General features: G+C 41.2%; 1 long non-coding RNA gene across 1 annotated transcript; it reads left to right on the top strand.

The window, feature by feature from the left end:
• Positions 1-20,831: 20,831 nt before the first annotated feature.
• LOC137282440 (uncharacterized) lies at positions 20,832-24,933 on the top strand. Its single transcript, XR_010956812.1, has 4 exons — positions 20,832-20,989; positions 21,932-22,019; positions 22,998-23,133; positions 24,219-24,933. It is a non-coding gene; the product is annotated as an uncharacterized lncRNA (long non-coding RNA).
• The last annotated feature ends 2,426 nt before the right edge of the window (positions 24,934-27,359 follow it).

Genomic DNA, 27,359 nt, shown 5'->3' with positions numbered 1-27,359 from the left:
CTGCTGTAGGTTTAGGTGTTGCCTTAGGTTAAACAGTGTTAAATTACTGCCTGGAAATGTGCTTGAATCAGCTATGTCTAGTGAGTAGTTACTACATAACAAGGTAGATTAATCCAGTCTTGAGGGGGTTTACAAAGCTTAATGTTTAATGACCAGATAGAACATAGCATGAGAAGATTTGTATCACAGTGTGTCTTCAGTATCATAGCTTCAGGTGAAGGATTTGCTTAAGAAATGGTGAAGTAGTTAAAACAATTTTCTGAAAATGTTCATGTGGTCAAATAGATCTGTTTGAGGACCCCCTTGTTGGTTTAACACAATGCGTAAATGTGCGTCCAATTAAACGTGTGTCCAATACTCACACATGTAGAGAATGGACACAGAAGACCGATTCATTGTGTCCAGTCAGACTCAGTATATTATTCATTGTATCCACAACACATCCAGGACTTCATAATGTGTTTGGTTTGTTTCATGTAGAGCGGTTTCATGCATCATTTTACCCATTAGCCCACATGATCAATGTTTGGTAGTCGAGATAACATGCTGCCCCAACCCCTTCAGGTGACCCTCCCCCTACAGGTGACACATCTACCACCCCCCGGACTTCCCCCTGATGACAGATCCCTTCCCCCTTCTGGTGACACATGTACCCCCAAGATGACAGATCCCCCTCCCACTTCAGGTGACACATCTACCGACCCACACTATCCCCAGATGACAGATACCACCTCCCCCTTCAGGTGACACATCTATACCCCCCCTCCCCCCAGATGAGAGTTTCATCTACCTTCAGGTGACACATGTAGTCAGATCCCCCTCCCCCCCCCCCCCTTCAGGTGACACATCTACACCCCTGAGATGACAGATCCCCCTCATCTTTCTGGGGTGGGCATCCAAGTGTTTGTTGGTCGAGGCAAAATGCCGCCCCTCCCCCCAGATGACAGATACCCCTCCCCCTTTCACATGACACATCTAACCCCTCCAAGATAAGAAATCGCCCACTTCCGCATCTGCCACCAATGACAGGGACTCCCTCACCATGTGACCAGGTAGATTCACCCAGGTGACACATTCTCTAATTTCCCCCATCCACACCAATGAGAGGGACTCCCTCACTCATGTGACCATGCTCACCCATTCTCCCCAATATGAAAGGGTCCCCCTTCCCCAGGTGACACATTCTCCTCCAGATGACAGGGACCCCTACCCAAGGTCATGTTTAGATTTACCCATGTGACACATTCTTCCCCAGATGACAAGGACTCCCTCCCCAAGGTGACACATTCACCCCCTAGATCACAGGGACTCCCTAACCCAGGTGACACATTCTCCCCCTAGATCACAGGGACTCCCTAACCCAGGTGACACATTCTCCCCCTAGATCACAGGGACTCCCTCCCCCAGGTGACACATTCTCCCCCTACATCACAGGGACTCCCTAACCCAGGTGACACATTCTCCCCTAGATCACAGGGACTCCCTCCCCCAGGTGACACATTCTCCCCCTACATCACAGGGACTCCCTAACCCAGGTGACAAATCCTCCCACGGGCATGACAGGGGCCTCCTCCCCCATGACACCATGTAGATTCACCTAGGTGATACATTCTCCCAGATGTCATATTCTCCCAGGTGACACATCATCCCCCCAGATTACAGATCCTCCCCCAGGTCACCGTGTAGATTCACCCAGGTGACAGATCCTTCCCCTCAGGTGACAGATCCTCCCTTACCCAAAAATGACATATTTCCTTGAGGTTTTCATGTTGTTTCATGAGTTCAGCTGGTGAGTTAGAATTTTCCCAGTTTGTCAAGTCAAAGTCAAAGACGTTTACTGTATTTCAGGTCTCCGGCCCATATACATTGGAGTTACATGCATTATATATACTAAGTACAAAAATGAAGGGAACTGATTCAATATATAGTAAACATGAATGTGACACAAAAGTCTCTTGACTACTGTATCCAAGCGCAGCACATTATCCACTGGAAACTGAGCCATGTTTAACTTCAATGTCAACTGTACATGATGCATGTGCATTGCTTGTTGCACGTGCGAGTAAGCGTCTAAAATTCACGTTGTTGTTGAGTCTCTCTCATTGTCCCAGGATTGTGTAGCACAGTTTTCCAGGAAATGAAAGAGCATCATTTCATGTCTCATCAATGTCTACCGTCAAACGGGTGATGTGAAACTCAGACCTGGTTGTGGATGACGTTGTAAAACCACACCAAGACAAGACACGCTCCTGAGGATTATAGCTCTGAATAACAGATTTGTCACTGCTCCAGCACTGAAGACTGAGTTCTTTAGAGCCACGGGTGTGCAGATTTCCAACTCTACCGTATGCAGTAGGTTCCGTGACAGAGGTCTCAAATCAAAGTCCATTCAAAGGCGTGGCCATGACAGCAAATCACAGGCATCTCCATTTACAGTGGGCTCAACAACGTCCCAGGCTTAGCAACCGTTACTGGAGAAATTTGATGTTCAGCGACGAGTCCCGCTTTTGTTTGAGGTTCACTGACGGACGTATCCATGTATGGTGATGTCGAGGGGAGCGTTATTGTGGTAACACTGTACAAGAACATGATTCTTATGGTGGTGTGGTCCGTCATGGTCTGGGGTGGAATCTCATTCGATAGGAGGACAGATTTGGTCATCGTCCGTGGAAATCTGACAGGTCAACGCTGATGTTGTTCCATTCGCTCAAAGAGGTGGTCGAAACTTTGTCTTTCAGGACGATAATGCTCGTCCTCACAGGGCTAGAGTTGCATTAGACTTTCTGCAACAAGCCGTTACAACGTTACCATGGCCTGCCAAATCCCCAGATCTGTCCCCTATTGAACATTTGTGGGACGTTTTAGGGTGAAGAATCCCTTGCATGGATCCCGCACCAGTCAATCTTGACGAGTTAAGCACAGCATTACAGCGAGAGTGGGGCTTGATTCCAAGGGGGACAATCCCGTGATTGGTGTCCAGCATGCCGTCAAGGTGTTGAGCTTGTGTGGCTGCACGAGGTGGACACACTTGCTACTAAGTCTATCGAAGCAGTTTTAAAATTGTGACCAATAATGAAATTAAACATGCTGAACAAAACCAGGGGTTCCCTTAATTTTTGTACTTAGTATATATAAACTTGTGTGCTTCTCACTATATATTAAGTCATCTCTTGTGTAGCCAGAAAAAACGCATTTGAGGTTTTCGTTTTGGAGGCCAGGTTTTACTTTTCTCTAGAAATACGCCTTCCCAGGTTTAACTTTTCCTTACTTTATATGAACATCAACATTCAAATGATACATGAGTGTTTGAAATCAATTGAAATATATCATTCAAAATCAAGCTCAAAGTACAAATGTTTTCCGAAGCGGGATTGGAACCACAAGTCTCTGATTTGTAGGCAAATGCTCTCATGGCCACTGGGCCGTTGAAAGTGGTGGAGTTAAATTATCTACTTACAGTTACTGCCATTAACTTCATGAAATGATCATCTACATCGTAATTCTCCATCAGGGATGGTATATGTGTTAGCCTTCTTCTGGCTTTTGATAGACAATGTTAAAACCACCATCCCTCCCCTTCTGGTTTAATTTACATAAAGGGCAAATTGTTTCATATCTGTCCATGGACACACGTCTTCCTTCATCATTAAGTATGATAGTCCTAATCTAAATCGTATTAATTACTTTCTCAAATTTTGGGATGTTAAAAGTGATCTGTACTTTTCTGGTTGGAGTAGGGTTTTAAACGTTCGATAGGAATCATAGTGTGAACTATTATCTATAACCGAATGCCAGTCTGGATTAAATATATTAATGGCTGTTTCTTGGAATGGATACAAAACATTATTCACATCACCAATTGACTGATTTTGCCACAAAGTGGTGACTTTTGCTATTTACAGGTTTTCATCATTTATCATTTTCTGGGTTTCCATGGAATCAATCCGGACTTCGTCTCAAAAGGGAGGGATGGACTTTGTTTCTGGAGCAGAACTTAAACATTACTTAATACCTTTCTGCAAATCTTGTCAGATATTAGGGCAGACCCTAAAGTAGTGCCTTTCCCTGTTTTGCAGATTTAGGTGATTTTTTATTTCTGGGTTTCCATGGAAACGAGCCTGACTTGTCTCAAAATGTAGGGATGGGCTTCGTTTCTGGAGCATAACTCGAAAACTATTTAATATGTTTCAGCAAAACTTAAGCCCATATTTGAGGCAGACCACAAAGTAGTGCTTTTTTACAGTGTTTTGGCATTTATATTTTTCCCAGTTTCCATAAAAACAATTTGGACTTAGTCTCAAAATGAAGGGGTGGGCTTCGTTTCCAGAGCACAACTTGAAAACCATTTTATATCATTCAACAGGTCTTGACAAATATATGAGACAGATCTTGAAGTGATGCTTTTTGCTGTTTACAAATATATGGCAGTTATATTTTTCATGATTTCCATCTAAACGATTCAAACATAGTCTAAAAAAACATCAAGTAACTGTCAGATGATTTGTCTTTTCAAATGTGTTGGGGCCAGGGGGATATGTCATCATCTGATGACTCTTGTTATGTACAGGGATGATAACTGATATTGCCCAGCTGCATGGAAATATACCAGTCTTGAACACCTTGTTAAAGCACTTATTATAAAATGGCATAATTATAGATTGTGAACACTTCAACATTTCTGCAACAGCGTTGTCCAAACCAGCTGATTTTCCAGTTTTGAAGTGTGTCAACAAATTTCCTGATCTGTAATGGGCGAATCTAATAAAAGTGCTTCTGGGTCTAAATTATTTTCAAATGTTACACTTATTGCATTATCTTGCATGTCAGTGCTTGTGCCAAAATTATTAAAAACAGAATCGTCTCTAAAACCCCCATTAAAAACGAGCAAGCTATGATGTTTTAGTAGTTGTATTGCCAATGATTGGTCCATTCTTGAATCTTTGTATTTGTTTGTTCTACACAAAGTTTTGTATCTATTTCTTTCCTTACAGAGAATCTCCTGTTGCGATGTTTTTGAAATCCTTACGATGTTTTCTAAAATTCCTAAGTTATTTTCGTGCAACCCTTCATGCAATTTTACACTCACAGTTTAGCAGTATCATCTTCTGGGGTTTCAATGTATGTTTCTTCATGCAACTAGCAGACTCTACAGTCATGCATATGGAATTGTCAATAGCGTCTTCAATGCTACTGTTAAGTTTATCTCAAATGTCTGAATTCCATGGACATAATTCAGTTATAGATTTTCAAAAAGTGTGACAAAGAGCATCATTGCAGATGATTTTGTCAAATAAGCCTTGTGACGAGGTATTCGATGTTTTCAAGTTAAGAAACCTACAGATTAGTTCCAGTGGCAAATGATCAGATTCTAGCTCAACCCCTATATTCAGCTTGCCGGTATACTGAAAGAAGTCGGGGGAAGAGATGAAATAGTCGTTAACACTATCACCTTGTTGACCCATGAAGGTGAATTCACCTTGTTCGTCTACGGACACTGCTATTAATGATAAATAGCTTAAATACATAAGAAAGGCCTATCAAGTTTTGTCTGAACTTATTGATGACAGTATCATGTGACTTCTGATTATTAACTGTGATATCCTCCTCTTCATCTTCAATGTTGATATTTCCCCAGCTAACATGACATTACTGGGTCAGTGCTGGCATCGTTCTAGCCTGTACCATTGGTACTGGCATAACGTACACCAGTAGAAAGCCGGTATTGAACCAGTGCTTATTTTCCTTTTGTGACCTGTTATAGGAAAAACTGTACCGAGCCACATATGGATGGCTACAGTAAACACAAAACCACAATGCTGTACTGGCCCAGTATAGGCAGTGCACTTCCTGCCAGGGGAATTGTGGGAGATTATCTCCGGACCATGTTGCGAGAGAGGTGGCCAAAAGGTAGAGGCTGACACTTGCCATATTTCTGAGTGTAAACTGATGGAATGTGACTCTAAATAGTAACAATCTTTGTTCTGAATCACTTGTAGAGACTACTTTTGCTACTCACGTTAAGTGTTGAGCTAAATTTTGAATAATTACATGGGAGTTTTGATTTTGCTGAGACAAAAGCGTTCTGAAAATGTCAAACATTCGAGCATTCATCATATATGCCATGTTTTTATATCACTCAAAACCTGTTTGCATATCTAATTCAAAAACATAAGTTCAGTTCAGGAGGAATTAAACTCATATAGATAAACTTGTGTTTAGTTCTCTGCTATAGGCCAGTTTGCAAAATAGTACAGGCCCAGTTCCAGAATGCCTTAAATGGGCCTGATGCTCTGACTTCAGTCCTGGCCCAGTTACGTGATGTTAGCTGGGTCTATCATCATTGACAAAAACCTGTGGGCTATTACCTTCACCTGTTTGAGTGTTCATGTCACAACAATGTATGCGAATCACTTAATTGTGCCACATTATACAATGAAAACATTTTATAATAAGACGAACTTGCTGGTGGGTATGTATGTACATAGTAAATTAATATTTCTATCGGTTAAGAATATATCCTGTGTGAAGTTAAAACACACAAAGTTATATATGTCTGTTTTTATCAACTTACAAGGTTTACTGAGTGACTGATAGACAAATGCACAGACACCAGAAAGACGTCCATACTCGGACAACTTGATAGCAGGTCTGTAAAATATATCGTAGTTAGCTAACCAATCAACGTCAGTAACATTATCAACAAATGCTTCTACCAGACATATAACTTGAAAATCAAGTAAATAATTGATAAAGTGAGGGTCATGTATTATGTTTTTAAGACCATTCATGTTCCAGCAGAGGAAGTTAAATGTTCCCTCACTACCCTCACTGAAAGGCTTATCGTAGTGTATGTAGCTGTCAGTACTATCAGTCTCAAGGCTACAAATTCCATGTGAAATAAAGTCCAGGCCTTGGCTGACATCCTATAGAGAGGGAGATGAGGGTTCAGAGTCGGTACGAGAAAATCTTATGGATACTGTGACATGCCACTTTCTCATTTAGGTCATCAATGTCATTGTACATATCATCATGGTTCTGTTTTACATGGTTAATGTCTGACTTGAGCTCACTAACCCTTTTTTCCAGATAAATACATTTTGAGTTCATTGCTTTAACTTCAGATTTCAAGTCGGATAGTCCTGATTTGACGTCACACATCCCGCTCATTAAAATATCTCTTATCTCTTCAGGACTCATGCAAGCACTCAAGAGAGGAGGGCGCTCGCAGTTCTGAACATGCCGCTGGTGTACATGTGGGGCCTATCCTGCGATGTCATAGACAAAACCAGGTCACATTCAAAACCCGTGACGTCACACACTACACAAAATATAGTCATTTCTTTTGGCAAATATGCGTTAACATTTAAATTTCCGCACCAGTTTATAACACAGAAAGATGCTGACATATGGATCCCCTACAGTAAGAGGCAGATAAACAGGCTAAAGGGAACATCAGAGCTGACCACATATTTCCAGTTCTCACTGTCTCTGTTAAGTGTGACTGGGAAAAAGATCCAATTCTGACTCTATACACCTTGATTGCTGTCATATTCTTGGGTAGAGTGTATGATCATACACTTGCTGACACAATACACTAGGGAGGTGTATGTAAAGGTTGGGTTTACCTCTCATGCCACCAAGAGCACATGATACAGTTTTCATTAACACACCACAGACATACCATTCAGCATCCAAATGCAGTTGATCAGTTTCCTTTGTTCTGGTGTATTTTGCAACAGGGGATTTATTTGTATGTGTATCTGAACAGTAGACAAGGGGGAGGTAATTTAGAACATTTGCTGGAAGAGTATGCTCCCTTTGGTGGGCTTTTTGTCTGATACAGCATTGTGCATTGTTTGTGATGCAAGGGCCACGGAAACTGATTGACATATATGATCACTGCAAGGAAACCACTATTTTGAAAATAAAATCTGTAATAATCAAAAAGTTTATGATAATGAATATGTTTGTATGATTATGAATATGTTTGTTGAAGCCAAGTCTTGCAAGATGAGATATGGTGCAGAGATCTCAGTGTCACTCAGATTAGTGAGGGTGTTTCTTTGTAAGTACTTCAAAGGAGTTTTTGCTTGATGTGTCTGTGAAGATAATGACCCTGCATCAGGTTGAGTGTTTCAGTGGTTGTCCAGCAGTGATCTGACTAACACGATTGAGGGTCAGACTCACTGACATGTATCACTCAAACCATTGGTTCCAAGTTGCACAGATTGATGCTCCTGCTGGTCATCACTGGATTGTCTGGTCCAGACTCGATTATTTATAGACTGTTGCCATGTACCTATAATATTGTTGAATGCAGCATAGAAGTCACCTCACTCACTCACTCACTCACTCTCTCACTCACTGAGGGTGTCACAAGTATGAGAGGTTTTATCCTAGGGAAATAATTGTACCGACAACCAGTAAGATAAAGATGTTGTTTAAGATCTAAGATGTCATTGTTTGAAATCAAATTTAGTGACAGAGCTAAGAGAGTCTTACATGAGCATTCTGACATTAATATTCTTGCAGCACTTTTGTCAGTGTGGCTGACCACAAACACTAGCTGACCAAGCAGAATTATCCTGGATTAATTTCTTCGTTCCAGTTTCAGGGTATAAGTCAGTATGAATAGTTAAACGTTTGGATTCCAATCCTCTGACTCAAACACTACAGGAACAAATCTGAAGCCTCGCAGTCACTGTCTTTAATATTTATATTAGTTGAGACACTTACTTGTTGGCATGACATGACAATCGGGGACCTTCTTGTGTTTCTCCATACAAGGTGCTTTCATTGTCATTTGCATAGACTCCAGTCATTCATCATTAGTATGTTTATCTTCCTCAGTTTAGGACACTGTTAGGGTTAGGGTAGCATTCTAAGAGTGGGACACCCCTTTAAAGGTGTTAGGGTAGCATGCTATGGGTGGTATACCCCTTTAAACATCTGGAGGTTAGGGTGACATGCTATGGGAGGGATACCCCTTTAAAGGTGTTAGGGTTAGGGTGACATACTATGGGAGTGACATGCTTTTCACGTTCTTTGAGGAGTTAGGAGTAATGTTAGGGATGGAGGTGGACATCCCTTTCAGTATTGAAGAAGACCTGGGTTTAATTCCCTACAAGGATACAGTGTGAAGCTCATGTCTAGTGTTAGTGCCATGATATTGCTGGGATACTGCTAAAAGTGAGATAAATATAAGACCTCCCACTCCTGTCCCTGCCGCTCTACCCGTCCACATGTGTTCTCAATTCACTAAGTTCCCTTAGTGTGACCTCTGTCAGCAGCCGTATTCTCCCAGACTGCACAGACATTGACTGAATATTGTAGTTCATGGCATGAAATTTTGTGAAGTAAACTGAAGTTATCTTATCAGAGTAATTTTTTTCCCATGATGTTCAAAATAATCAGGTGCAACCTGTTCTTGTCTGGTGCCACAAGTTTGTTTATTACCTGAGGTTGCACTATTTGTAAGAAGGTCTTAAGACATTCAATTAAGCCTTAATATGCACGTGTATATTCAAGTAGTAAACTTCATGAACATTTTGAATTTTCCACGAGGTGTACAAATTTGAAAAAATCCAGTTATCCAGATGATTTTACACTAAAATGTATGTTTCTGGGTATCCAGGATCTCATTGTACATTCAAGTTGTCAGCATACGCTTTGGAGGAGATATCTTTCTGCAGAATATGTGTGGTATTTACAGAGTTTGGTCATTTATGTTTGTCAGGGGTTCCATGGAAACGTTTCAGACTTAGTCTTGAATGGGAGGGATGAGCTTTGTTTCCAAAGCACAACTCAAAATGCATTTGATATCTTTAAATATATCTTGGCAGATATATGAGGCAGATCTTAAAGTGGTGCCTTTTGCTGATTACAGATATATGGCATTTATATTTTTCATGACTTCCATGGAAATGATTCGAACTTGGTCTAAAAACACATGAAGTATCTGTCAGATGGTTTGCCCCTTCAGATATGTTGGGCTCGGGGGATATGTCATCTTCTGCTGACACTTGTTTGTTTTGCAAATATTTTATCGGGTTTTTTTTGGGTTTTTTTATTGAAAAATATAGTTACAACTGTCAGAGGATTTAAAATGGACATTTTAATGCTTATATCTCCCCCAAGGAGGACTTCTTCTTTCCCAATGTGTCATAATATGGTTTTCATTAACACATCATAGACTACTGTTTAGCGGCCAAATGTAGTTGATCATTTTCCTTTATATTTTTTGATAATGCAACGGTATTTATTTGTATCTGAGCAGTAGACAAAGGGGAGGTAATTTAGAACATTTGGTGGAAGAGTATGCTCCCTTTGGGGTGCTTATATCTGATTCAGCTTTGTGAATTGTCTGAGCCTAAGACTTGGCCTTAGCCCTGGGTAACTGAGTGACAGCAATCATATTTATTGCAGGGATATGTAAAAAAAAGACATCAAATATTTTCTGTAAGAATTAAACAATTCATGATTATGAATATCTTTGTATAATTATGAAAATGTTTGTTGAAGCCAAGTCTTCTGAGATGCAGAGAGCAGCTACCTTGGTAGACTAGGTAGCACTACAATGTCACTCAGGTCAGTAAATATGTTTGTTTGTAAGTACATCAAGGGATTGTTGGCAAAAGGACACTTTTCACAGGAAATTACTTGATCTGTAACAGTTTGGGTGTTAGTGTGGTTGTCCAGCTGTGTTCCGAGGGTGTCTAAGGTAATGACCCTGTAACAAGTCGAGTGTTCCAGTGGTTGTACAGCTTTGTTCTGAGGGTGTCGCAGGTACAGAGATGCCAACCACTCTGATTTTGGAGGAGTTACTTTGATTTTCAAATACAAAATCTGCTCTGCTCTTTATTAATTTTGAGTGTTTGAAAGAATTTTAGTAAATAGCCTTTTGAATTATTAGTATTATCTGGTTAAGGAAGCCCAGAAATTACATATTTCCAGCAGACTAAATCTATTTTCGTAGGGGAGCCTTCCCCCCTCCAGACCCACACTGTCAAAAGAGGCCCGATCCCCTTCTCACACTCACCCCCAACTTGCAAATTTAAGGCTTGAGACTTGCTTCGAGCAAGACATCACTCTGTTTACATTTGATTCAGGTTTGGCATCTCTGTAGGTACCAAAAGTGTGATCCCTGGCTTGTAATAGTACTGACAGCCAGTAAGTAGAGATGCTGTTCAAGATCTGTAGTGCCATTGGTTGAAACCAAATTTAGTGACTGTATGAAGAGAGTCTAGCATGGATTCTCTGAACATTAATATTATTTTCAGCAATGTGGCTCAAACACCAACTGACCAACCAGAATTGCCCTGGATTAAATACTACACTCAAATACTACAGGAACAAATGTTAGGGTGCCACGCTACTGGTGTAACACCCCTTTGAAGGTCTGATGGTGAGGGTGCCATGCTATGGGTTTAACACCCCTTTATAGGTCTTAGGGTTAGGGTGCCAGACTAGTCTGTGTAACAGCCCTTTAAAGGTCTGATGGTTAGGGTGCCATGGTATGGGTGGGACACCATTTTCAGAGTCATATGGTTAAAGTGGCATGTTGTGGGTGGGGCATCCCTTTAATGCCCTAGGGTTATTGTGCCTTACTGTTGGTGTAATACCCCTTTCCACATTATCTGTGGCGTTACAAGCCATGTATACCTGGGATATATTCTGGAATAGGCCATAGTTTACCCCAGCCCAGATAATACGCCTACAGAAAATAAGTCATTAAGAATGCTGCTATGATTTCCTTGTACTTTTTACACAATTAAACACTATTTACAATGCTAAAATGGGCTGATACATATTCTCTAGATACAGAGCATAATAAGTGGGGGTTTTCATTGCATTGACAGACCAACGACACTGTAAAATCATGGCTGCTACACCGGGGTTTCATTCCCTATATGGGCACATGTCTGGTGTTCCTGCCTTGATGTTGCTGGGATATTGCTGAAAGCAATGTAAAACGAAGACCTCCCACTCCTGTCCCTGTTCTTTTAACCCTCCACACATGCTGTTCCTTCACAAAATCCTCTGATGTTTGTGTTCAGAAATGTATGAAGAAACTTTAATTTCTGTATTCAAAGTTACCTTAAGAGAGTAATTCTTATGTAGAGATGTTCTAAATCATCAGTGCCATCACTCCAGTGTTAAATATTCTTGTATATTCAGCAGAAGGTGCAACCTGTTCTTGTCTGATGCCACAAGTTATTTATTAGCTAAGGTTGCACCATGTGCAAGAAGGTCTTAATTCATTAAGTTGAGCCCTCTTATACATGTGTAGATTCAAGTAGTAACAATCATAAACATTGTGTATTTTCCTTGAGGTGTACAAAAAGACCAGCTTTACTTCCGGTGCGTACCACCTGTGCGCCCAGTACGTACCACCTATACCACCTGTACTACTGGTACATACGACCTGTACTTCTAGTACATACCACCTGTACTTCTCGTACATACCACCTGTATTTCTGGTACATAAAAACCTGTACTTCAGGTACATACCACCTGTGCCACCTGTACTACTGGTACATACCACCTGTGCCACCTGTAATACTGGTACATACCACCTGTACTTCCAGTACATACCACCTGTACTTCTGGTACATACCACCTGTGCCACCTCTACTTCTGGTACATACCACCTGTACTTCTGGAACATGCCACTATACTTCCAGTACATACCACCTGTACTACTGGTATATACCACCTGTGCCACCCGTACTTCCAGTACATACCACCTGTACTTCCAGTACATACCACCTGTACTTCTGGTACATGCCACTATACTTCCAGTACATACCACCTGTACTACCAGTACATACCAACTGTACTTCTGGTATATACCACCTGTGCCACCTGTACTTCCAGTACATACCACCTGTACTTCTGGTATATACCACCTGTGCCACCTGTACTTCCAGTACATACCAACTGTACTACCAGTACATACCAACTGTACTTCTGATACCGCTGAAATTGTAGTTCCGGTAGTTCTGATGCTTTTCAGTCTGAAATGATAGCAAGACTGAAATTGCCACACTGTTACATCCCGTACTGACAGACTGTATATCTGGCACTGTCAGTATTCTAGTACTGACAACCTGCAGTATATATGTAGTACTGACAGCCTGTAATCTGGTAGTATCAGTCTCTACAGCCTGTACTGGGCAAATTCAACTTCTGGTACTGAGGAGTTCATTCTTAACAATAGCTATTTCCAGTGCTGACAACTTCCGGTATTGGAGTATTGGAAAATTCCACTTCCGATTCTGATGAATTGTACTTCCGGTTCCGGTTTTGACGAAATCTACTTCCGGTTTTGACGAAATCTACTTCCGGTTCTGAGGAATTCTACTTCCGGTTCTGAGGAATTCTACTTCCGGTTCTCACGAAATCTACTTCCGGTTCTGATGAATTGTACTTCCGGTTTTGAGGAATTCTACTTCCGGTTCTGAGGAATTCTACTTCCGGTTCTCACAAAATCTACTTCCGGTTCCGACGAATTCTACTTCCGGTTCTCACGAAATCTACTTCCGGTTCTGATGAATTCTACTTCCGGTTCTGAAGAATTCTACTTCCGGTTCTCACGAAATCTACTTCCGGTTCGGATGAATTGTACTTCCGGTTCTAACGAGACTTTAGCTCCAGTCTTCCAATACTTTTACATTACATTGTTCTTTTGGCACAACAGGCCTGTGCATCTTCTACTAACCGGTTTTGACAATGTGTACATGTTGTATTTAAAGCCTGGTTGTACTTAAAGCCTGTACATCCTGACCCACTCGATGGATGATATAGATGTTCAGACTCCAAACAACAATGAAATGTGTCATGAAGATAATGAATACTTTGATTGTCAAGAATTTGCCAGTCTGACGCAGTTAGGAAGTTGGTCATATCACCACATTAGCTGTTACAAGAAGACCACCTTAAACAAGCTCTGTGCACCGGAGTATGTAGGTCTGTCACATAGTTAGCTGTGCAAGTAATAGTGTAACTAGTACAAGCAAAGACGTTTCCAAGCAACACAAGGTTCTTTAAGGGTCAAACATGGCTTTGAAGTCTTTTTCGCGATAATTCCGTTTTAAATGAAAACTAAGACCTATTTCTTGATAAGCCTATCGTTGGAGATATCAAGTGAGATGAATACACAGCTTACATTGTCAAATAGTAACTAATTTTTGACCTTGTGGAAGAGATAAGGTAAAAAAATAAATGTGCCTTCTATGATCACGTATGTGTGCATGCGTACTTGTATTCTGTATTTCATTTTATTAAAAAGACGGTAAATGAACACCACCACAATCGGAATTGCGAACAGAGGAGAGTTTGTTTTAAGGGTAAAGTGTTTGTTTACATGTTCATCAAGGAACATGGGAGCCTAGCCTAGCCTAGCCTAGCCTAGCCTAGCCTAGCCTAGCCTAGCCTAGCCTAGCCTAGCCTAGCCTAGCCTAGCCTAGCCTAGCCCCGAATGCATCAACAGCACATATACATCTAGTTAATTACTAGGTCACGTGACCGTCGCCGCTGCGTCCAAGGTAAATTGGTTGGTGATTAAATTTTAATAATTACAATCTGTCGACAACAAATCAATGGACTGGTTGTATCAGTGTTTCAAAGTGATTGTTTATTTGTGTATTTGTTTTCACAAAAGAAGTCATCATAAATTATGGTATTTGCAGGTAGTAATGCATAACACAAACACCATACACTTGACACAATGCAAGTTTTCAAGAAACACAGTAACACTTTAACCATCTTTCAGTCCGTCCATTTGGCACATTTCAGGTCAAATGTATTAATTATTACTTTCATCGTCACAAATATGCCCACACCAGACGACGGTTCGTAGGTGGGGATGTACAATCGACAAGTGGACTGTGGTCAATATACTTACATACGTGTGTCTCTCTGGCGGCACGCCAGCCTGTAGTAACAGTGTTCCATAAATTTATACAACGTTGTTACATACATAGTTGTTTTCGCAAACAAGAAACGTTATTTACGGTGGAATCCAGTTCTGCGTATGAGAGTATATCTTTAGTAAATCTATGACACATCTTTACAAGAAATACATAACAGTTCACGTGCTCGAAATAAAATACATGTTTGCTGTAGTTTAGAGTTTTATCAGTATGTAACAGACAGATTACATCAATTTGTATTTTGTTTGTTTTCAGAGAAGGGTGCTGACGAAAGAGAAAATATTGCCAGAGCTCGGGTAATGCCTCCTGATTCCTCATACTTGTTTGAACAACCGCATCTGTTTGTGTATTTAAAGATGAAAAGAATAAAATAGAGTCTTAACTCTGTACCAACTTTTGTCCTTTGTGGTGGATTGTGTGATTCTGTGTTTGGTTTGTAAGATCACGTGCAGCAATATTCCAATTGGGATAAGATGAATGACATGACAGCCAAATCAGCGAGTCTGACCACACGATCCCGTTAGTCGTCTGTTGCCCGGATCTTCACGGATAGCTATCTAGGCCAGCAATGGTTTTGGTTGTGTTTGGGAAGAGCAATCTGTTTATTCTGCTTATTCTGCTACCTCGTTTTTAACTGAGTTTGTGAGTCGGCTTAAATGTATTCATGAACAGAATTGGTACAATTCACTTCAAAATGGCAGCAAATCTATGTATCTATGTATCTATGTTTTATTCTTATTTCAAAATATCACTGTCCAGGGAATTGTATTTAAATGTGATTTACATTAAAAAGTTTAGAGTAGTCATAGGTTATGTTTACAGTGCGATGAAGGTTATGTTGAGGATGAGCACCACTTTCTCCTCGTGTGTTCCAAATTCAAACAGCTCCGCTTGAACCATTTACGAAGAGCCATTTACATCAACCCAAGTAAAGCCAAATTCGAACTCCTGTTTTGCCATACACAATGCAAAATTTGTAATTATGGACCTATGGACTACACTTCGGTAATAAAATAAGTGTATAGACCAGCAATAGCCTGATGGCAACAAATTCTATCCGCTCGCTCACAGTGTAGGGGAGGGCAGGGCAGGGCAGGGCAGGGCAGGGCAGGGCAGGGCAGGGCAGGGCAGGGCTGAGCTGAGCCAAGCTGGGCCAAGCTGGGCTGGGCCAAGAGGTGAACCTGGAACATTTTCTTCCGTGTTCGAATCGGAACTGTTGTACTGACGCCATTCAAAAACGTTCAAAGTGTATTACGCACAGTACTCTATGTCGTGATGCACAGCGTGCATGTGCACTCGTAATCAGGCGAATCGGAACTACAGTGGTTGAACATTTTGTACTCAATTGCCATTTTTAGTACTGTACCCGGTATTGTTCTGTCTTCTGATTTGGGATAGGATTATATTTGGGGTTTGTTTATTTTATCCATACAGTGAAATATAACCGAGTACATACAAATCATATGTTGCACATGCGTAATAAACCCTAGCACGAATTTCATTGGTCAGTTATCCGACCGTGACCGTTGGAATGTGAAACTACTTTTTTCATTCATAATATTTTACTACAAATTTCCTACGAATGTTCAATGTCGCTACTACGAGAACACACCAATGAAATGCTGTCAAATTCAAAATGTTACAAACAAACACTTTTTTTTTATTGATGGCTCCATAACGACAAGTGGAGCACACGTCACTGGCGACAAACGGCTAACTAATCACAGTGCCCGCAAACATTTCATTCAATAGTTGTAAGACATTAACGCATTTCCAACGCAAATCATGCAAGTGTCTGGATATAAAAATGTACAGAGTGTGAACAACGCCTTTCTTATGCACAACACTGGCGAAGTGGGAAATATCTTGTCTTCTATCGGAAATAAGCCTGCCATGTTTCCATGCTCGCGTCGCGCCGCGCGTCCTCAATCGTCCCACCATCGGCAGTTTGTCCGAAATAAATCTAACATCCCAAACACAAGCAAAGACTTGTCTAGTGATGTTGTTCACACTATCTTCAGCCATATACGGGAGGACATTCGACATCAAAATTGACAAGTCTTCTATGGCAGTGAGTGAGTGAGTGAGTGAGTGAGTGAGTGCGTCCGTTGCTGGTTTAAAAAATGTTGTCATTCCGATTTTTCCCCTGATTTCTTTCCAGAACAGTAAACCAAGGTAATGAAATGTAAGGCCTTGTATGTCAGTGTAGACATGCTTCATATTGTGTACCCAGAGTATCACCACCACATTTTACTCCATTATGCAGCAGTGATGTCAGAGGAGTAAACATTTATCATTTTCGTCATCGTTTCATTTTTTGTTGCTGGAGAAAGTCTGAAGTGTTTTTTTCCAGCAACAGTAAATTTGTGCACATGCACAGAAGTTGAGCGCCACTATTTTCACCGTGTCTTGATGCCTCCACTGAAGAAGATCAGAAATATAAACTATAAATGTTTTAGCCTGGATTAGCCTTCCATATATTGCTTTATAGACACTCTAAACCACAGAGAAAATTACTTCTATACCTTGATACAAACACGGTGATGAGTATAGTTTACGGAAAAGTAAACCCGTGGAAATGATCACTTACTTTGGATCAGACTTGAAGGCACGGCGTTAGCCTGACTTTCGGTGAACGGCTGGTTTCTTTTAGATATTTGTAGGCCGCTTCAGTTAGTTAACACTGGCTCTGTTAACCTAGACGAGGAAATGTAATACAAGATACAATCAAGCAGGTTCGAACCTGCCAAACACACACGTTATTTTCATCAAAAATATAAATACTCAATGCTCTCTTGGTAGAAATGTGTATGTAAGAAACAACTTTTAGTTATCAATGTTTATCTCGCCATCACCACCTAACATAGCTACTTGGATATTGTATGTATGGCTATAACAGGTAACGGCAGTGTTAACTTTTTACAGTCCATGTGGCTTGCGTCAATGAAATCTGTCTGCCTTAATAAGCGTTATGTATTAGTATTTACGCCACGCCACGCCACGCCACGCCACGCCACGCCACGCCACGCCCGGGACTGGACTCCGTGTATTATTTCCTGGGACCAGAAAGTTCCAAACTTCCTGAGTCTATCCCGCCTTCAACATTGTTTCTTCAATATTGTTTTCATACCTTCTTTATTCTGCTATCATGATAGTACGAGCTCACACAAACTATGAAGACAATTTCAGTTCATTAATCACGGTCAAATGGCTACCGTATCATGTATGACAGCACATCCCAACTTACAATGTACAGCACTATGTAACATTACTCGGGTCAAACAGCCGTTGTGCTTTTCCTTTCCGGCCATGATACATGAGTGTTTATTCCGCCCCCACCATGAATACAGCGTAGGAACGACAGCAACAATGTTTTAACTTCACAAAGCATCTCCAAGGGCACATGAAACGAAAATGTGTTATTTCAGCTTACGAAAAAAACGAGAAAAGAACATCTTGTTTATCGCATACAGTTAAATGCTGACACTGAAGCGCTGAAATTAACATGTTAACTTTTCCGAGTCCTTAAAATAATAAAAGTAAAGAAATAAAGCATAACAGGTGAAGCATCAATGCCTGTGACACTCCTTCATTTCAAACAATTCATGTATGTTTGTCTGTTCATCGTTTTACCGCATCCGTCGTTCAGAAACACGTGTGATGTTACCGAAACAGTGCATGTTTCTTTGGATACTGCACCCAGGCAGCAATGCAGCAACGCAGCAACGCAGCAATGCAGCAATGTGTGGCTATTTTCCCCACATCTATGGTTAGCTTCAATCAGTTTGTAAGGCAACCAAAGCACCTGTCATGGAGCGATACCATCGTTGCTTGGAGTAGACAATTCAGTACCAGCCCAGCCCAGCCCAGCCCAGCCCAGCCCAGGGATTTGTTAAGGAGATGGCTTCACCCCACGTTTTAACAACATGTGCTGACATATTATAAACACACTGTCCTTTTCATGGAACTTGCTTGTTTTGTGGCGTGTGACAGGCAAACTTTGTGTAAAGGAACCTCGTGGGAACCCACACTCATTCAAGAACACTGCTACACATACAACCATACAGTCAATCACAAACAGCGAGAGAGGGGGGCAGGATGGTGTGTGGGGAGTGGGGTGGGGGTGGGGTAGGGTAGGATGGGGGATGGGGGAGAGAAGGAAGGAAGGAAGGAAGGATGGATGGATGGATGGATGGATGGATGGATTAGGCTGGCTGGCTGGCTGGCTGGCTGGTGAGGTGAGGTGAGGTGAGGTGAGGTGAGGTGAGGGTTCAGGTTGTGTGTGTGTGTGTGTGTGTGTGTGTGTGTGTGTGTGTGTGTGTGTGTGTGTGTGTGTGTGTGTGTGTGTGTGTGTGTGTATCTATTATCTATTTCTTATCCAAATTCAAACTCCACCCTTCAAAACAAAGGCTGAACTGGCCATGTATGACGTTGATACATGCTCGTGGGTCGTTTATCCTTGGCCTCAGGGACAGTTTGCAGGCATACTTCATCCCTTGACCCACACCTGTCTCAACCTGAAATGCGAGAGTCGCCATGTGTTTGTTTTTCAGTACTATAGCACTGGGTATAGTGGTAATTTCGGTCCCTTCGGCTTAAATACTGTTTAAGATGCTTCCGCTTTCCCTTAGTCCTGGGTGTAAGATTCACTGACAACATAAATCTCAGTCGAGGTCGTCTTCACCATAGCTGTAAACACAATCCTGCTAGCAACAACCACCTAGGTCACTTTCACAATAAATCAAAAACACCACTCATATGACAGCAGTTTGTCTAATTTTATTAATGTATACATTGGCATTTCTTAATTATACTGAGTTCATGCCCCTCGTGTGTTTAAAGTTTCATTAACTCTCATGAATGGTCCTTGATTGTGGTTGATGTAAAGAACGTATTACGTCCTCGTAACACTCATTTACATTCTGTCTTTCCATTCATTTCCAGCATAGGTGTAGCAGTACACAGATGTCCCCCAAACAGTGTACACTCGTTTAGAACATGAGCTTCGGCTGTATTGCTTCTTGAACGCAGGAATGAATTAAAAACTGCACACTTTTATAGTTCTTCAAGTTAAAATATATTTTGTCTAAATTGAATTAAGGCATGCTATTGTCGCAATCACAACAAGAACAAAAAAACATTTCCGGTAGTTTCTGGATCGGATGCATAATTTAAGAAGTGTGACCCGGAAGCTGTCGTGTTTACCACCGATTCCATCGTGTGACTGCGCTTTCCGGAATCAGCTTAGGGTCCAAAAATTCCACAGCCCGAGGTCTTGACCAAAATTCTTGGCGTGAGCGCCAAATCGGCATCCCTGACTGGAACCATCGACATCGGTGCCAGAACACATCACAATCTGTGCCCTTTTTGGTTTTCTTGAAGGCACTTTCGGACACCTTCCCACCTGCACCACCTTCCCACCTTCCCATTCGCATGCCAACCGACCAATCCCCTTCGGCCACATCCTCAACCAGACCACTCCCTCCCCTCCGACACACATCCGAATCTTTCGCAACCAACCAACCAACAGGTATCTACCACGCATCTAGAACACACTGACCAAGTAACAACAAGGTTACAAAACCCGCAAAAGACTTCAAACTAACAAACCCCAACTCGCATTTCGCACCACACTGCCTTCATTTCATTCATCTACCATATATGGTCACGTAGTACTATCGCCTCCTCTCACCCACACACGCCTACTACGTTCGCGCTTTTCAGATACACTTCACCTGTATTCAGCCCTACCACCATTAATTGTGCAGAAATTCACTTTATTTTCTCTACATACACCCATATTTTACAACGTTTTCTCATTTTTATCAGAGTTCCAATTCATGTCTCCAACACATTTCCACTTTTCACATTAACACACAGCAGGTCACTGTAACCTGCATTCCCAGGCATTCCTCCGGAACCCGGAAGCAGCATGCCGCAAGTGCCAATCACAGGCCACATCCCAATGTTTACCTCCGTCAGCTGATCATGGCTGCGAAGGAACGGAGGGCTTCTTGTCACTTCCGGTCAGCGACGAAGGTGACATGAATCTGGAGGTAAGAACATTTGTGTCTTTCGCTCAACTTTTTAGTTTTCATAACGCCCGTATGACTGGCGTCTTTCTGGCATTGCCATGTTTTGCAAGGCCAGCTGTTGTACGTGTACCTCTTTCGTGGAAGACAGTGTCACCCATTTTCGTGCTTTTCGTGGACAGGATGCAGGAACTTCTTATGCTCTGCTGTGTATAATACATGAACCACCGTGCCTTTCAACGTAGAACCCAACAATTCAAACAGAGAACATATGTCATATATGTTCTCTCATTCCCTAAATGTTTTACTTACTTTTTGGTTCAGTGCCCAAAGTTATTTTTCGAGCGCTTCGTTTGTTTTGTATCAGTGTTTGCTTTATGTATTTTAGGAGTCTACGCATTGCACCAGCTAATATCCCCGCGGTAGTTCGTGGCACACAGCATACAAGGTCCATTGTCCCTTATGAATATTACCCACTTATGTCGTGTTTATGAAAGCCACATCTAACACATGTACTGCCCATATTGTGTTTCCTTCTCTATTTGTACGTCACCTACAGTACTTCATTTATACAGTTAAAAACACACTGCAGTTTCTCATCATTGCACATTGCTCTGTTCACGGACGTCTCTTTCTTCCATTCCGCCCTACCTAGATCAGTCCTGTTGCTGAACCTATGCCCCTCCCCTTCCTCACCAGGAAAACATGTTTACTGTGATACCAATACACATCTGTTTATTACAGGTGCTAAACTTGACAGCCAGTAATGTACTTTGTGATGTAATGTATTCTGTGTTCCCACCATCATGGAACCTTTAACACTATCACTTTCAGTCACATTACATGTTTATGTCTACACTTCCAAGAAAATATGCAGAATCAATGCTTTGGGTTGCAATGTGAGGGGTCATCTTTCTTTATTTGGCTACTAGTAGGTTATGCTCATTGTGTTGGATGTTGTTGCAGACCCTGACCTAGATGACTGTGCCGCCACTGACACAACCTCCGGACACGCATCTACACAGCCCCTGAGAGGGAAGATTGTGCAGTGCAGGTAAGTTTGTATCTCCTGTCACTGTGCCCAGTAGCGTTAGACGTGTGATGTACAGTATTTACTGAATTGTGCATCGCCTCTCCTACTGTATGTTACAAGGGATGCATTTTGCTGCCAAGCTCAGCATATCTTCACAAGCTGACCTAGACTGCTGGCTGTGGGGTATGGTGGTGAGTACCTCTGCTTTCTGCCTCCTGGGTTTTAATGGTGTTGTGGGGAGCACTGATGTCGGTGATGAGTGGAGACATAGGGGAACCCACAGACACTCTGTGTAGTTGTAGTTGTCATTGAAAGTGTCAAAAGCAAGGCTCATGAAGCTGTGGGTGGATTATAGGTCGTCACTTCTGGTTTTGTAGCTTGTTCTAATTTGTAGACGATGTGAAGGACTTCTTGTAGAGGGATATTGGTGAGGAGAGTGATGACATCATCCCCAAGAGTAGGTCACCCCAACTGTATCCTCAGCCCTTGGATCCCCTCTCCCATCCAACACCCCTTTCCCATCCTCAGGGTTAGTTATGTTAGGGCCAGTGTAGGTCACCCCAACTGTATTTACTGTAGTGTAAGGTGCCGACTTCACCCAGCCACGCTGTGTGTGAGAACAACCTTGTGGACTTTGTAAGATGTTGTGTTATATTGTGTGCTATGCTATCACCCCTGCTCACTGTTGATATGCTATTGTGTGAGACATGCTGGTGATACCATTGGTATCGGATGTGCAATGTGTCACCTCGTCCTCCATACATGATTGAATTATTACACATCCATCCCCAGTGGATGTGTTTCATTGTGGCCATCCTAAAGTGGAATACTGCTGGGTTCTTCTACAAAGATGCATTGGAATAGTTCCACCTGCCTCAAAAACAGCTCAAGGGCTGTTAATATATCTCATATGTGGCATGTAATAGTTTCTTTGGGTACTGGTTCAGATTAATCATTACTGTGAATGTATGACTTGAACGTCACTTTTATCAACTCCAGAACATCAGACGAACTCCACTGTACCTTGTCGGAAAGTCCAGAGTCAAGGTGTAAACGGGACTGTCCTCAGTGCTAACACTGGCCACAGCAACACTGGCCACAGCACCAGTTACAGTGTTCATGTTCACCCTTGGAGGTAGGTCATGTGATCGCTCATGATTTGACTTGCCTCCCTTACACTATTTTGTTTCTAATATTTCTGTGTGTCATATTTAAATTGTATTACTAAATTTCACTCATTTAATCCAATTCAATTGTTTACAACCTACTGAGGCATTACAGTCTGCTCTACACAATGACATTTTTCATTAATAACTCATGACAGAGACATTTTTCATTAATAACTCTTGACAGAGACATTTTTCATTAATAACTCTTGACAGAAGTTTGGACATTGTATGTTTAATGATTGATTGGGTTTGATTTCATCCCCCAGTGTCCACGTGTAACCCTTGAATGTTTCTAACAATTCATGTCCTTTCGTGCACACATTATTACCCTGAACTCGTCATCTAAGCCTCTGCCAAAGTCAGCAACCCTTACATTACCATTACATCCTTGTGTAACTGTGAAAAGATGATGAAGGTTGTTACCCTTCCAACTGAATATGTTTATTCGCCCTGAAGAAATATTACTTGGCTGGACTTGAGACTAGTCTCCAGACACAGACTGTCAACTTTTCAATTTGTGCAGGCAGCGTACATGGTTCTTGCTTTCTTTTACAAACATCCATTTCAAACAAATGTCCATTCCTCAGATGTATTCGTCATAATATGTCCAGTGTGATGATATCTCTCTCTCTCTGTCTCTCTGCATATTTAAAACGCATATGCACATCTTTATACATGAACTCACACGTTCACAATTTGATACTAATGCTGAAAAACTTACACACAAACTTGGTACAATTATCAGTTGCACTCAGTACACACACCCATGCTACCTAAATGCAGCCACTCTATACATTCGTACCAACTTATATACAAACAACATGAACCTGTTACCTGCACACTACATAACTTTTGAAAATTGTTTTGTGTGTTGTGTTGAAGTGAAGTTAAGAAATTTGTCCTCTGCAATTCCAAATGTTTTTAATTTCAGTATGTCAAGAAAACATTTAAAGCTTGTGTGGAAGGTGCCTTAATGATGGTACATGTTGAGCCTCTCATTGTAAATATTCTACTTTAGTAAGAAGATGACTTTGTATGGTTACTTGAGCAGTTGCAGGTTGGAAGAGGCATGGATGATGCCAATTCTGCTGCATTTGAAGCCAGGAGGCGGTGAAGGAGCAGAGACATGGACGCGAGACATGGACCTCCAGAGAACGTTCACCCTTGTCCACGACCTCTTCGATCCCAACTGTTGAATATTCCCCATTATCTCTCCAATGAAAGAATAATTTGTCCACATCATCATGTGCGAGAATCAGTCATTTTTAGCAAAATGCATATTCAAGGCCTCAGCTGTGAGACAGAAGTGCTCCAAATACCTGATGCAAGGGAGATAACTCCATCCTATTTCACAGACCATTTTGTCCACCTACAACTGTTAGGGTTCAGTTGTTTGACTTGTAACAACTGCAAAGTCTTGTGCTCATTGATCACTGTATCAAAATATCATTTGCCATGACTCAATATTCTTTTTGTCCAAAATTTTGTGTCAAGACTGTTATACATCAGGCTTCTTTTCATCAAATCTTGCATCCAGTTGTTATGCATAGCTACAACTTTCCTAATGCAAGGGAGTTAACTCTATCAACTTTTGTATTATCATTCTGTCACCTTTGAATTATTATTATCCAGTTGTTCGATGCATCTGCTTGTATAATTATGCCATTCCTACTCTCACGCAAAAGCCACCAAAACAAAATGTTATATATTGTTTGTACTCTGGCCTAAGGCCACTACTGCTAAAATAAACTGAACTTGAACTTGAACTTGTACAAGTAATTTATGTGATGTAGACAAATCTAAGAAATTTAAAGTTATGGAGGATGCTACTCTGTCTGAATCTTTAGCACTGTGTATTCTTGAGTCCACAAACACACAAGACAGGTAATGTCAACTGCCAAGGGAGACAACTCATCATTTTACCACCGCTTCATCTACTTTCGGTTCTGAATCATTTTTATTGTTCATGATGGATATTGTGACTCGAATTTGAATGTGTCTGCAGTTGAAGACGAACTGCACATTGTTACTTCATGTCATAGCTGCATAACAAGTTCACAAACAAGTATTTGCCAAGTGTTTTTGCAAGTTGAGCTCATAATGCGAAGTTACAATTTTTAGGACTGCATTTTGAAAAATGCACACAAATCACACAGCTGTCTGTGCACAGTAAAGGGAGACAACTCACCATTGTACGAACGCTTCATTTACTTTTGGTGATGGAAAACCTTAACCATTATAAATGATGATAATATACTTTGTGACTTACACTTATGTACACCATCACTGAAAAGGAAAAGGCAATAACCAAGACAGAATACTGTAGGCCTAAACAACAAGGTGGCCGTTACATTTGCAGCAAAGGTACTGGTAAACACATATAAGATGATCCACGGCCTGACAAATGACCCAAATGTGCATACTTGGGAACGCCCCACAGAACGAGCCACTTGAAACAAGTGGGAAACAGGTTGTCTGATAAATATCCAGAAGTTCATTTTCCCCGTGCGTTTCACGCATGAATTGTTTTTTCCTAACAAAATTGTTGAATATCTAAAATGCTTGTCAATGCCCCAATCATCTATTTGTCTTCGTCTTAACTAAAGGTTAGCGTGGAATATCAGTATCTTATGCCTGAAATTGCAGTCTTATCATGTTAATCAGTAGCGTTGTTGATTTCATGTCATGGTTAGCATGTATTGCACGTGCATAATCGTCAAGCTATCTATAGCAGCCAAGTGTACTCGCCCAATTCGTTGCACCGCCTCTCCTGTCACAAATGCGTTTAGTGCGCAGGATCATCTAATGTGTCCAGCAGTAGAGTGATCTGCAACTCAAGAAATATAGATGTGTTTAATGCTTCATCAACGGACAGAAACATGTTTTGAGTAATTTATAAACACAAAACTGAATTCAGACTAATTAGTGGCAGTGTGTTTATTGAGTCTTTGAGTGAGTTAGTGGGTTTGTTTTCACGCAAGTACAAGTCCGGGGAGTTATGTGATGCTCTAGGCAGTACTCTTTCGCCAATAGAAACCGTCCAGACAATTACACATTCATTTCATCAGAGAAAAGATGTTTTAAATAGAGACAGAAAGCTGAGGCTGTTAATCTTATAGTGAGTGAGTGAGAGTGAGTTCTGTTTGATGTTGCTGTTTATAGTACTCCATTTATATCACGACCTTGGGAGGAATGCCTAGATGTTTTGTTTTTTCCTTCTTTTTCTTCTTTCGCATCAACTGTATCATTCCAGCATATAAAAACTGTTGCTAGGACAACACAAGGTCGTAATGGAATTGAACCAAAACAGACCATAAGTGAAACAACAGTGAACACCAAGAAAGCAAAGCATGAACATACTGAGGAACTCAGGAACTTGATTATGTCATCCAATTAGTATTTGTTTCAAAATGCTACTCTGCATATACATTGTCATCTGTATGACGGTGGTCTGTATATATTTCAGTCTGGAGCAGGCATTCTACTGACTGACATCATGAGTACCGATTCACTGGAAAACATATTAGTCTGTTTGGATATCGCTATCAGCACATGATAGGGTAACGTTTTCTGTTCAGTAACAATGCAGTCTAAGTGCTTCCATGGTGGTATATTCCCGTCAACATTTGTTGATCTGTCTTTATGGACTGGTCTTTATGTCTATTTGAAAGCACTTGGTTCTTGTGTTACCATTGGTAGACGGACGCGATCAATGCTTAGAGAACATACGTCTCAACTTACCCACTAACTCAAACACTCTCACATATGAAGACCTGACAGAAACGTCAATGATACCATAACAGTTAAATATGTCTCAAGCAGCTATAAACGATAATTTTCCAAGGGTTTAGAAAATGTCTAACAAGGGGAGGAACGGGATTGTGACATTTTGCAAATGTGAATAGCATTGGACGTTAGTTCTCAGTTCGCCTGAATAGAGGACTGAGCACAAAAGACAAATTTTCATCATTTCAATCCGACTGTCAAGTAGGTATGCGACAATCGGTGAGTGTATTATTTTTTCGTTTCGAATAGGTCAACACGGAGTTTTCCGAAATACAGTGAATTGATGCACGACTGATTTCGTCAAAATCACCGACTGTCTCTCGATTCAAAGTGATGAACACTTGAACGGAAGAGATATGGCAGTGGAAGTATCTCGACAAGTTTTCACAAACGCACGTTCCTTCAC

Source organism: Haliotis asinina, chromosome 4 (genome assembly GCF_037392515.1).
Source record: "Haliotis asinina isolate JCU_RB_2024 chromosome 4, JCU_Hal_asi_v2, whole genome shotgun sequence".
In the NCBI taxonomy this organism is placed as follows: domain Eukaryota; kingdom Metazoa; phylum Mollusca; class Gastropoda; order Lepetellida; family Haliotidae; genus Haliotis; species Haliotis asinina.
This window is presented reverse-complemented; position numbering and strand designations above follow the sequence as displayed.